We start from the raw sequence: 12,937 nt of genomic DNA, 5'->3' as shown, positions 1-12,937 counted from the left end.
TCATTTAAAAAACGGCATACTGGGGCGCCTGGGTGGCGCAGTCGGTTAAGCGTCCGACTTCAGCCAGGTCACGATCTCGCGGTCCATGAGTTCGAGCCCCGCGTGGGGCTCTGGGCTGATGGCTCGGAGCCTGGAGCCTGTTTCCGATTCTGTGTCTCCCTCTCTCTCTGACCCTCCCCCGTTCGTGCTCTGTCTCTCTCTGTCCCAAAAATAAAAAAATAAAAACGTTGAAAAAAAAATTAAAAAAAAAATAATAAAAAACGGCATATTGATCATAGGAAATTTTAAAGCAAAGTAAAGAAAAAAGCAACAGTGTCAACACGAATGAACGTAGAAATTAGTAATTTGTCATATTTATTTATAGCTTTTCTATGTAGAAAACAAATTATAAAGGTGAGAATGTTCACTGGGTAACATCGTTACAGCTAAAACATCACCAAACAACTTTAATTTAATTAGGAAGTTGTTTTTTTTCTGTAACTTGAACAGTGGTTCTATTCTAGAGTACATACTTACCTCGTTCATCACTTACCCAATCCTGCCCCCCATGCTCTTTTCTTTACAGGGTTTCAGACTCAACACCCCAGTACATGCTAGAAGCAGGAGTGAAATGTAGCTACTCTGGATAATGTTTAGCTAGATGCAGTGTTCAGGAAAAGCATCACACAGAGCAAAATATCCCAATCTGCTCCCCCTACCCAAACATTTAGCATTTTCTTTCCCTTTCCTTTTTGCAGGATGCAGCTACTCTTATGCACTTAATTTAATTTACAATATTTTGCTGATGGCCAGGCTTCCATATTTTCCCACATTATCCTTTTAGCATCTGCCTCTTTCATTCCTCGATCATTGCCTATAAGATTAAAAAGTCTTTATTCTGGAGCAAAGCCGTGTTTTTTACCCCATGCTTTGCCAACCTGGAAAGAGCTCCAGAGTCTTATCTCATATTTATACAGAATGCCAAATCCTGTTCCCTTAATTGTCTCAGCTGGGGAGCCAAGAGTGCATAAAACAGCTGGTGGCAAGTGTGTATATAGCAAATAGGTAGGGCAGACTCTCCTGCAAAATTCAATGTTGTACTAAGAATTTTTGCAGTTAGGGGTTCGTCCCTCTGGAGGAAACCAACACAATTGGTTCTGTTAAAACTCATTTACTATACACAACCACCTTCCAGATGGTAGCCTCTGACACCACAAAGTGCCCGAGGCAGAGTTGTGGTTGTAAAGATGTACGCATGAATGTGATAGAGGAAGGAATATTTTTTTAACAAGCAACTGAAAAAGGCATTTAGGAAACGGAGACTTTGTCACTCTGCTCTTCAGAGTCCGTGGTAATGCTGTCATGCTTTGCAGTTAGCATAAAAACTGAGATGCTATTTTGTTCATTTGTACATGTGTTAGAGATCTATTTTAGATCTTCATTGTTTTTCTATAAATGTTCAACATGCTTTTTAAGACAGAAATGTTACAAAATTTTGCATATTTTGTTCATAATGCAGACTTTGGAGGAGATTTCTCTTTCTAAGTCTATGAATTTAGGATACTCTGAAGTGGAATCACTTTGTCTATTGTCTTTGTTCTCATAGTTTAGCCTTCAAGATCGAAGGTCACATTTACTGTGCATCTCTCATGTTTTTGCTCATGCCTGTAAATTCCATCTATATATTTTCTATTGATTTCAAAATTAGATCCAGGCTTGGATGAGTCACAATGGACAAAAAAAGGATGGGTTGAAATGAATAAGTTAGTGTTTCATTCCATATTTGCAAAATCTATATTAATAACAATCACACTTAAGACATTTTTTTCTTGACTTGGTAATATCTTGTCAGTGTTATTTGGAAATGAAGCTGAGTCCCAAAGTAAGTTGCAGGTTGATAATTTATATATAAAACATGATATAATCATTTTATTGTTTTAAGTTTCTCCCTCATCCAGAAGAGAATAGATTAAAACCAACAGAATGTAAATTTTTAAGGAATTCAAAATAACTATATGGGGAAAACTAAATTGTTAAAAATGATCTTCTGGTGTATAATAGAATTTTTTATGATAGCTTGATTTTATGTTCCTGGAATATCAGTGTTGCGATTAGGACAGCAAGATTTGGGGCAAGATGTAAAAGTCATTTCATAATGTGATTTGACAATTAGTTTTATGCATAATTATGTCATTTACTCACCCATTAGATGTATTGATGGTCTACTATGTGCCAGATACTGTTGAAATTGCAAGGGTACACTGCTAAGCCAACAAGCATAAAGGTGAAAATTTTAAAAATATGGCCCATTTGGCACAAAATTAAAAGTTGAATGAAATAGCTAAAAACTTAGAAAATCAAAAGCCACCTAGCTAACCTCACTTTCACATAATATAGATAATAGGGAAACAAGAGAACTGATTCTATAATTTGCTAAGAAATTGGCATTCAGGAAAGAGGAAAAAACTTATCAGTGTAGAATAAGATAAACAGAAAAAATGATTACAGCCAAGTTCCTCCAATTCTTGATGACAGATTCATTTGATTTTGAATTGCATGGAAACTATACATCCATCAATTTGCTCTTATTCAGAGATATTTCTGAGGGGGATTTTGCTAGACTGTTGTTCGGGGAAATTAGCTTTCTGTGTTGCATATGCCAGAATGGCATTCCTGGAATTTGTTTTTAAGTAAATGCCTTTGAGATTATAAAGAACTACACAATATACACCATCAAAAAGTTATTTTCAAATCAAATAATAAAATGTTTTTTCATGTATATTTTATATCCCCACTTAATAATAAAATAATTTATATTTTCACCAGATGTCTTTATTATATCAGTCCAGATTTTTCTATTTCTCATGTGAGATCAGCACATTTCATATACTACACATTGGGGAAATAATGGAGAAAAGTGAAAAATAAATTTATAAGCTTGTGATAGTTCTAACTAAAAGGACCCTAGTAGATTGCTTCTTCCATGTACTTCTCAGAGGGAACAGGTATATTTGGGGACTATGTATTTATTCCTAGCCTAACAAATATATTCAGTCATAGATACTGAAATATCCCATGAAATTTGGCACAGGTAAAAAACAAAATTGCCAATGTGTATATAAATATAAATAGTAACACTCATTTATGAGAAATTATAGATACCCTGTTAAAAGTGAATCTATATATATAAATTTAAAATATTCACACATACATACAAATTACTATAATAAGAACACACTGATAGTTAATTCTTTTAATTAAACATTGAACTTGTAAGGAATGACACTGAAATAAATTTAAAATTAAAAGGGATAAAATATGAGGGGAGATTACTTTTCAACAAAAAGAGCTATGCTTTGACTAAAGGCAAAAACAAATCTAGACTTTAAAATACTCTTTCGGGGTACCTGGATGGCTCAGTAGGTTAAGAATCCAACTTCAACTGAGGTCATGATCTCTAGATTTGTGAGTTCAAGCCCTGCATCAAGCCCTTGCTGTCAGCACAGAGCCCGCTTCGGATACTTTGTCTCCTTCTCTCTGCCCCTCACTCTCTCATAAATAAATACATAAATACATAAATAAATAAACATTTTAAATAAAATAACATACTCTTTCAGCATGTATCAGTATCTTTTTGTCTCATTTCTCTTTATAAATACCCTTAAGTATGTATACAATAATTAAAAAATTAGTAGATTGAGATTAAGACAACCCAAGTACAGATAATATCTATAACTTTAAAAATCTGATATTGGATAGGTTTTGTTTTATTTTATGTTGTTTCAAGTTTTTACTTAAATTCTAGTTAACATATAGTGTAATATTGATTTCAGGAGAGATGGGCTTTATTTTTAAATAATGTTTGCTGATCCTACAAATTAGTACATTTACTTCTATTTTGCTTTTATTTCTTTTAAAGATTCTCATTAAACATCTTTGATAAAATGACACATGCAATAAGTTCTGGTATATTAATATAATGTCAGGTGGAAAGAAAAAATGAAAGTACAAATATTTTGATTAATTCTTTGTGGATCTTTAGCAAGGTAGTAACAGTGGTTTCCATGTTTCAAATATTGACAAGTCAAAAACAGTTCCTCCATACAATTTGTGATAAACCATCAGTTTAAATTCCACAGCATTATAATAAATACGAAAATAATTGGCCTATGCAAATAAACTACATATTTTCTAGTACTAATTAGTGTGTTATAAGATAGAATTCACAGATGCATTTTCCACACTTTGAATTTTTAAAGAAGGATGCTGTCAATTGTATGATTTTTTAAAAATCCATTTGGTATGTACTGAGGTCCTACAGATTGTCAGCTTTCTAATTAACTGCTGCCAAGACAAAATAATCCCTAAAGACCCTAACTTTGTCAATTTAGAGATCACAATAATCATTTTTATCATTTTAGAAAGAACCCCAAAGCCAGCAAGATTAGCATGTTGGACAAACAGAGCAATAAAGTTTACAAAGTGTATGGAAACCACAGCAACCTTAGCAGTGTGAGGAACTGTTGAATGGAGGAAGAGCCCTTACCACCACAAGGTCAGAAAGGGTAAGGACGTGTGGTTGATGAAATCAAGACAGCGAAAGCTGGGAAGGTCATCAGGCAGTATTATGGCCTTTAATGGAGGGGCTCTGCTTGTATAAGGTGAACCCACAGACAGGAAAATGGAGACAGTAGTAACAAAGCAAATTCCTCCTCCTCCCACGCTCTGATCTGCTTGCCTTCGGGTGTTACCCATTGGCTTAAACCAGTTGGAAGCAAGGAAGCACTGGAGCCAAATGAACTACACTAAACAGCCAACATCTTGGGGCACTGAGCAAGATATACCAGGATGAAGAGTGAATCCGTATTGGTAAGTGAAAGATATCCCACATCCTCCATTTTTTTTACCCTCAGATCTCCTCCTTCCCTTCACCCCTTTCAGGTGGAATGCTGTGTTCCCAGTACAGTTTCTCATCCTGTATTGCATAATCAGAAGTGATATTAATTTGATCATGCTCCTTCCAAAAACCTAAAATGTTAGCTTTCCAGGGTTCTTCATAGTAGGTAGCAGGAGGCGGTTGATAAATGAAATAATTTATTAGCATATAGCACCTTGCCATAGATGTCTGTTTTATAGCCATAAGGCTCATATTGTGATCATATTCACCATCTCCCTCCTCTATGTTTCCTTTAACTTCAGCTGGACAGTCTTTTACCTACCAAATCACATCATTTGAGTTCTTGGGGACCTTATCTTTACTGAGTTGCAGCTTATTAGGACTATTGGAAAGAAGAATTAAAATGCAACTCAGTGAGTAATATTGGTTAGAAAAAAAATCTTCATTGTCCCTATTGTGAAGCAGTCAGTCGATTGATTTTTTTCCAAGTACAGTTGATACACAACCTTCTCCTATGCTGTAGGTTCAGTGGATGAAGACCCCCAATTGTCCAATGATGGCCTTAACTTCTATTTTGTCAGAAATGTGACTTACTTCTCTCAGAGAAGCATTCATCCTTCAGGCACTAGAACCTCCCAATCCATCAAGATTGTAGGGACAAAAAAACATTTCCTTTAGTCAGTTGACAATTTTAAAGTGCAATGAGACACTGTTGGTGGGAATGCAAACTGGTGCAGCCACTCTGGAAAACAGCATGGACGTTCCTCAAAAAGTTAAAAATGTAACTACTCTATAATCCAATAATTGTACTACTAGGTATTTACCCAAAGGATACAAAAACATTGACTCAAAGGGATACATGCACCCTGATGTTTATGGCAGCATTATAAACAATAGCCAAATTATGGAAAGGGCTCAAATGTCCAACAACTGATGAATGGATAAAGAAACTGTGGTATATATAGACAATGGATTTTTACTCAGCCACTAAAAAGAATGAAATCTTGCCATTAGCAATGACATGGATAAAGCTAGAGAGTATTATGCTAAACTAAATAAGTCAGAGAAAGACAAATAAAATATTATTTCACACATATGTGGAATTTAAGAAACAAAAGAAATGAACACAGTGGGGCAAAAAGAGAGAAAAACCAAGAAGTAGACTCTTAACTATAGAGAAGAAACTGATGATTACCAAAATGGAGGTGAGCAGGTGGATGGGCTAAATAGGTGACGGGGGGAGTGCACTTGTGATGAGCACCGGGTGTTGTATGTAAGTGTTGAATCACTAAACGCTACATCTGAAACTAATACTACACTGTATGTTAAGTGTTAACTAACCAGAATTTAAATATAAACTTGAAAAAAACTAAAATAAATAAATAAATAAAAATATATTCTATCATGTGGGACAGCAACTTCATTGCATAGTTTTCTTAAATTAATTTTGCCTGGCCATTTCACCAATGCCAGCTGCCTCTGAATGATGGAGAATAGTAAGGTCAGTGAAATTTTGTTAGATTGAGCCTATATCCTTTTGCAAGATAGTCATGCTTGGGTAAAGTCACGTCTATAAAAAAGTCACGTCTAGAACTGATTAAGACATTTTTGTTTTGAAAGTATTCAGTTAACTTCCCATTTCCTCTAAAACTCAAAAACTTTAATACACAATTAAGTTTAAAATCAAGATTTAATTTTTCATTCTGTTTTTATTGTCTACTAACAATTTCTGGATTCTCAAATTAAAACTAGACCACTTGCTATTTACTTTTTTTACTCTTTCACACTTTGTGTACAGTTCTGCATTTCTGAAAATATCCTAATTCATCATTTCTAATTATCCAACATTTATTATTAAAATTCAGCTCAAAAACTAGCCCTTCTAAATTTTCCAAGACCTTTAGATATATATACATACACAAACACAGCCTTCTGTGCCTTGTTTCTGTCTGTTGAAATATCTGAGAGCAGTCAATATACTTAGACTACAACTCTATGTGACTCTGTGGATCATTTCTGATTTTAAGCTCCTTGAAGTCAGAGATCACATTACATAATTTGTGAACCACGGTACCAAGCTTAATTGTTTTTCATCAGTTCTTTATTGAATTTGAACTAATGCACATTTTTGTATTAAGAAGAGTATGATAAAATCATAATGATAATAAATCAATCATACTTTATTATTGAATATTGCAATTTGTTTTTCATCCTTTTTTTTCAGGAATCAATGTCATACATAGAGTGCTTAACTTGTTCTATTTGCATTCCTGATGTTTTACAAAGCATATTTGATGCTTCTCTGCTATCACATTTTAGTGAAGTGGATGCTCTAAGTAAAGAGGCAAAACATCTTCAAAGTCTCCTGTTGCCTTAGTCAACACTGAAAATACTTACAAACAGGTTAGTGGGCACTTAGACCTGATTTGTTATCAATTATGATTAAATTAGTAAACATTTATTAAAATGTTGCATAAACATATACTTTAACAGGATAAAAGCATTTTACTGTAAGCATGTAGGGTTGTTGCTACGTTCAGTGACTAAAGCATGTGTAAGTGTTTAATTCTACAACAAATCGTGTTAATTATAAAAGCATGGCAAGTGTTAAAAAGTATTTTAAAATTTGAGATAACTGTACAGAAATATTCATTTGTGTATATTTTTTTTCATTCTCTTATATTGCAAAATGTTCACCCAAAAGTTATGTGAATATGAAAGCTAAAAATTTAAGTCCCAAATACCTTTTGAAAAATTACCAATTATTTCCACTAGATAATAACAATTTGTTGAGAAAAAAATGTGAAATCGTCTGGGTATTAAAGTTTTTATTAGTAATACATGAGACCATGATGTTCACAAATATAAGGTAAAACTAAAGCTTGTGATTTAAGATAACATTACTCTTTTATTGCAATTTTTATTGTATTTTGAACTTTAAGGATGTAATTTGCAATCATATTTGGCATCAAATGTGGAGTTGCTGTTGACTGTACTAAATTTTTGCCGGTGAATCAATTTTTGGAAACTTAAGCATATTAGTGTAAATGTGCTGAAATTAGGACATTTGGCAATTTATATATATGTATGTATAGATATATATTCATTATAGAACTTGCTCATTAGTTTGTCAATTTTTCAGTCATTCAACAATTGATAACATTATATTATAAGATTATTAATACATATTGATATAAAACAGCATTGGAAGATTTTGGAAAACCAATGATAAAAATAAATACAAACATCCTGTCATGATGCTTAAAGTTACTCAAGAATCTAAAATGACTACAGGTAGATTATAGCTACCTACATGTACGGATGAATAGATAGATGGATAAATAGATAGATATGTAGTTAAATAGATAATCAATGTAAATAAACACTAAAGATGAATTTAGGTGAGTATAACAGGAATACCTACTTGGGAATTGATAGTCAAATTAGGTCTACTTGAAAATGAAACACTTATAGGAAGTAAGTCAAATGATGAACAGGGGAAAGGCAGTTTATGGACAGGGAAGAACATTTGCTTTGGTTCAATGAATATTTCATTGTGTTCAAGAAATTAAAAAAAGATCCACAGTGAGTAGAACATGAAGGGGAAAGCAACAACGAGAGAGACAAGGTTGGTAAATTAGACAAAAAGAAAATGGCACAGAAGTAGGGAGCAAACATTAGGCTTTGTGAATTAATTACTATGGGAAATGACTGAATGGTTTGAATCATAGAAAGGTTGGAGTATTATACTCATTGAAAAATCTCTCAACTTTACGGAGAATGAATTGGAGGTGGTCTTTGGATCTAAGAGTAGAATGAGAGAAACATATTAAAGTTTCAACGTAATGCAGGATGATGCTGGTTGCACAGAATGATGGCAGGCACCCTGGAGAACAGTGAAGGTATGGATACATATTTGAGATGTTAGATATCCACAGATTGGTGATATTTGAAAGACCAAAGTAGGAAGGAAAAGGACATACAGCATTGCATCAAAGATAATCCCTAGCTTTTAGGAAGAATCAACCTGTTTGTTAAAATAAAACTTACTGAAATGGAGAACACAGACTAAATTGTTTCACTAAATCGGTGGAGGGTCAGGTGCACAGTGGGGATGGGAAAGCGGTAGGGTGAGAAGTGAATCAGGCATTCAGTTCTGAGCACATTAACTTTAAAGTAGCTAAGAAATTAGCCAATTAGTACAACTGGAATTATTAAGAATGTAATTGAATGTATGGGTCTGGAATTCCAAAGATGAAAAATATAATTTATGAGCTGATACTAGATGATTTTAAAAATTTAAATATTCATTTAAATTAAAAAATAAATTAATTAATTCACCTAGAAAAGGAGGGGACATGAGAAAACAAGAGTCTAAGGCAAAGTCTTGAGGAGTGACACATCAGGTTGAATAGTAATAGCTATGAAAGAAAACGGAGAAAATAATGTAATCTGATGGAGATTAAGGAAAAAGAATATTTCAAAAGAAATGTTCTTTCAGTTGTGTTGAATGTTGCTAAGATGTCAAACTAATTGGCTAAATATACAAAGAAATAATTTGAATATTAAGATAACTGCTTACTTTGTTTATATTCTAAACAAAGACTTAAACAATTTGCCTGCGTGTATCATGCCTAGAATTAAAACTAAGGGGAATTTGAAATATTAATGAGTAACATTGCATCAATAGATTTTTAGATAAAACCCTCAGAGAAGAATAAAATCGCATATGTGTTTTCTTATGAAATGAAATTGATCTATAGCATTAATTAAATTTAGTAATTGTTTATATTTAATCAGTCTTTAGAGAGTGTTACAACATTGTATGAACTTGTGAAAAGAAAATAATATGTAGGGTTGTTATTGATTGTATTAAATATGGTGTAAAAACTGTTAGTTTTTGATCATATGTAGAAATAGCAAGTATGTTAATACTTGTACTGAATGGTTTATATCAGGTACACTCCTGAAATTCTTAAAAGTATAAGAATTAGAGTTATATTTATTAAGAACAAAATCTTGAATGACATTCAGAACAAAGATAAATATTCTTTTCTTCATTACCATTGCATATTTTGCTTCAAATGCATTGATGTTTAATAGCAATTACTTGAATCAAAGCAAAATTAATCCTTGTTTCATTTGTAGTTAAAAAACACCTAGGCAGTTTTCACAGAATTCATAGATAGACGTACATGGGATTCTGTCTCCTACCTACTCCATTATTGCAGGATTCCCTAGTAAAGCTCCAGTCTTACAAAAGCAGCTGCTTGTATTTAGTGATAATCCTCTGTACTATTAGTTTTGTCTTTTGGGATAGGAAATTGATTACCTGACCTTAACATAGTGAAGACTTTGCATGTGTCTTGCTTTCTGCCTCAGACAGTAAATTAGTTGTATAAACAGTAAAAAATAATTACGAATACAATGATGCTTTAGTTGGTTAGAAAAATTTAGAGAAAATGAAAAATAGGCTCTTATTTTTATTTTCCATAGTGTTGTTTTATTTACTCTTATTTATTATTTTGTTTATTTTTATTTTCCATAAAAAGTTACAAATTAAAATGCTACTGTCTTAAATAGTGCATTTTATGGTGAGCTCTTTATGCTTTTAGTAAACATATCCATAAACGCTTTAGCAGAGAGAGCTGATAGGTAAATGAGTGACACTGAATAGAATTACATATCAGGATGACCATATTTCTATCCAAAGGGAGACTGCTTTTAACTTGGACACTCACAGAATATGACAATATCTGTTCATTAACTGAATAAAACAGATCAATTACAAACAACAAAAAATTGAACATTTTCTCTCAAACATACTTGGTTAGTTAGTACTGAGGAATTCAAAATTAGTGTGAATACCACTCTGAATAACAAATATTTATGTGTATGTAATTTTTATTTAATTAGCTGCGAAACCAAATTTACAGTGTCCTCAAATATAGTAAATATTCAGCCATTACCGACAATTTTTTTTTTACCAACAAATTCTTTTATCTCTTGTCCATATGACAATCTCTCAGTGTCTCATGAAGTCTTATGCCACTGTACAAAATAGACTCCATTGAGAAAAACTCCACTGAGAAAAAAATACGTATTTCCTTCTGCTAAGTACCTAGTGTTCTACCAACCTTGATGACAACTTTAAGTTTTTTTATGGATCCCAACAGAAATGCAAGTGGGAAGATAAAAACTTCCTGGAGATAGTACTATGATTGGAAATTCTCCGTGTATGTGGGAAATAGATACTGTGTCTAATATATTAAGTATATTAAATATATAATACATTAAATACATAAATATATACATAAATATACACATAAATATATAATACATATAAATACATTAAATACATATACACACACACATTATATATATTTAACACACACACAAACACATATATACAGACCGGTACAGTATTAGCTTGTTTCAAAATTTTCCTTAGAAAATATGATTTCTTTTCCCTCCAAGTTTACCTTTCCTTAAAAATGTAACCTTCCAAACATCCTAGATTTCTTTTTAAGTCTTCACCTTCTACCTGGTGTGGGCCAGAGGCTCCACGTTCTCCTCCATCACTTATGAAAAGCAGATGTACTACTTTTAACAATACAAATCATGTCTCCAGTGGTCCATAATCCCTCTGGGTTCAGTAATGTCTTATTTTAGATATATGTAGGTTGCTCTTACTTTCTAATTTGTTTAGATATGCACTTTAAAGGATATGTGCCTAGGCCAGCATTATTAGGTTTTTATGGTAGGAGGGTTTCTAAACACGTAGTTTATTATATTTTTGAAGTCAAGGTAAAATTGCATCATGATATCTTATTATTAGATGTGGAAATTTTCCACATCATTTTTGAATTTAATAATTATTTTGTTTCTCTTGAACTTGTATTTCCTTCAGTCATTTTAAGATATATTTTTTCTCTAAGTGTTGTGAATAAATAGCATTGGAGCTTTTACTGGAATTTTTTAAAAGCCAAGATTATTTGGATGTATCAATCTGTTCATAACTTTGAATACTATCATCCATCAACATAGAGAATGTCTCCCTTTAGTCAGCTTCTTTTTTATTTTTTTTTATTTTAATATGAAATTTATTGTCAAATTGGTTTCCATACAACACCCAGTGCTCATCCCAACAGGTTCCCTCCTCATTTGTAATTTGAATTTTTCCGAGGAGCTTTGTTATTGTTGGTGGAAAAGTTATTCCATTTTATTTTTTTAGTTTGTTTTTATTAACCCGCACGCAATTCCTTGCCTTCCAGTTTGTTGAAGCACTAGGTCAGACAACATTTGCCACAATAACATCTGTCAAAGTGGCTAGCCATAAAAACCCCAGCACCAGATTCATCTGAAGGGCACTCCCAATGAAGGCAACTGATTTTACCATTCTCATCCACCTCATAGTAAGACAGCCAGATTAACCTTCTTTTTCTTATGCTTATTCTTCCTGGGAATGGTGTAAGACTTCTTCCTTTTCTTAACACCACCACGAAGTTTCAACACAAGATACAGTGGACTCCTTTCGAATGTTGTAGTTAGAAAAAGTACGTCCAACTTCCAGTTGCTTGCCAGCAAAACCAGGCTCTGCTGATCAGGAGAAATTCCCTCCTTACCCCGGATTTTGGTCTTTACCTTTTCTATTGCATCCGAGGGCTCGACCTCTAGAGAGATGGTCTTCCCCATAAGGGTTTTCACGAAAATCTACATCTTGGCGGAGGTTCCACCGCAGATGGCAGATCGTAAAGGAATTCTATGGTGTTTTCATCAGTTAGTTTAATTTTATAAATTCAATAATTATTTATGTATGCTTATTCTCTATCCACAAAAATATTTTAAAATACTTTTTGATATATTATTTAGGCAGTTACATTTTCTGCAAATGATATATTTTTTTTCTTGCCAATACTCATGATCCTAATTTCCCGTTTCTTGTCTTATGGAATTAACTGACTTCCAGTGTAATGTGAAATGATTGGTATATAGCAGTTTTTGTACCCACTGAGCTGAATGGAAATATTTCTAAAGTATGATCACTGGGGATGACTTTAG

The 12,937-nt window shown here is 32.9% G+C and overlaps 1 pseudogene; it reads right to left on the bottom strand.

Annotated features, from left to right (window-relative positions):
• Nucleotides 1-12,120: 12,120 nt before the first annotated feature.
• LOC122478661 lies at nt 12,121-12,595 on the bottom strand (annotated as a pseudogene).
• Nucleotides 12,596-12,937: the final 342 nt, after the last annotated feature.

This window comes from Prionailurus bengalensis, chromosome A1, assembly GCF_016509475.1.
Source record: "Prionailurus bengalensis isolate Pbe53 chromosome A1, Fcat_Pben_1.1_paternal_pri, whole genome shotgun sequence".
NCBI classification, from domain to species: domain Eukaryota; kingdom Metazoa; phylum Chordata; class Mammalia; order Carnivora; family Felidae; genus Prionailurus; species Prionailurus bengalensis.
Note: the sequence above shows the minus strand (reverse complement) of the source record. Positions and strands in the feature narration are given on the sequence as shown.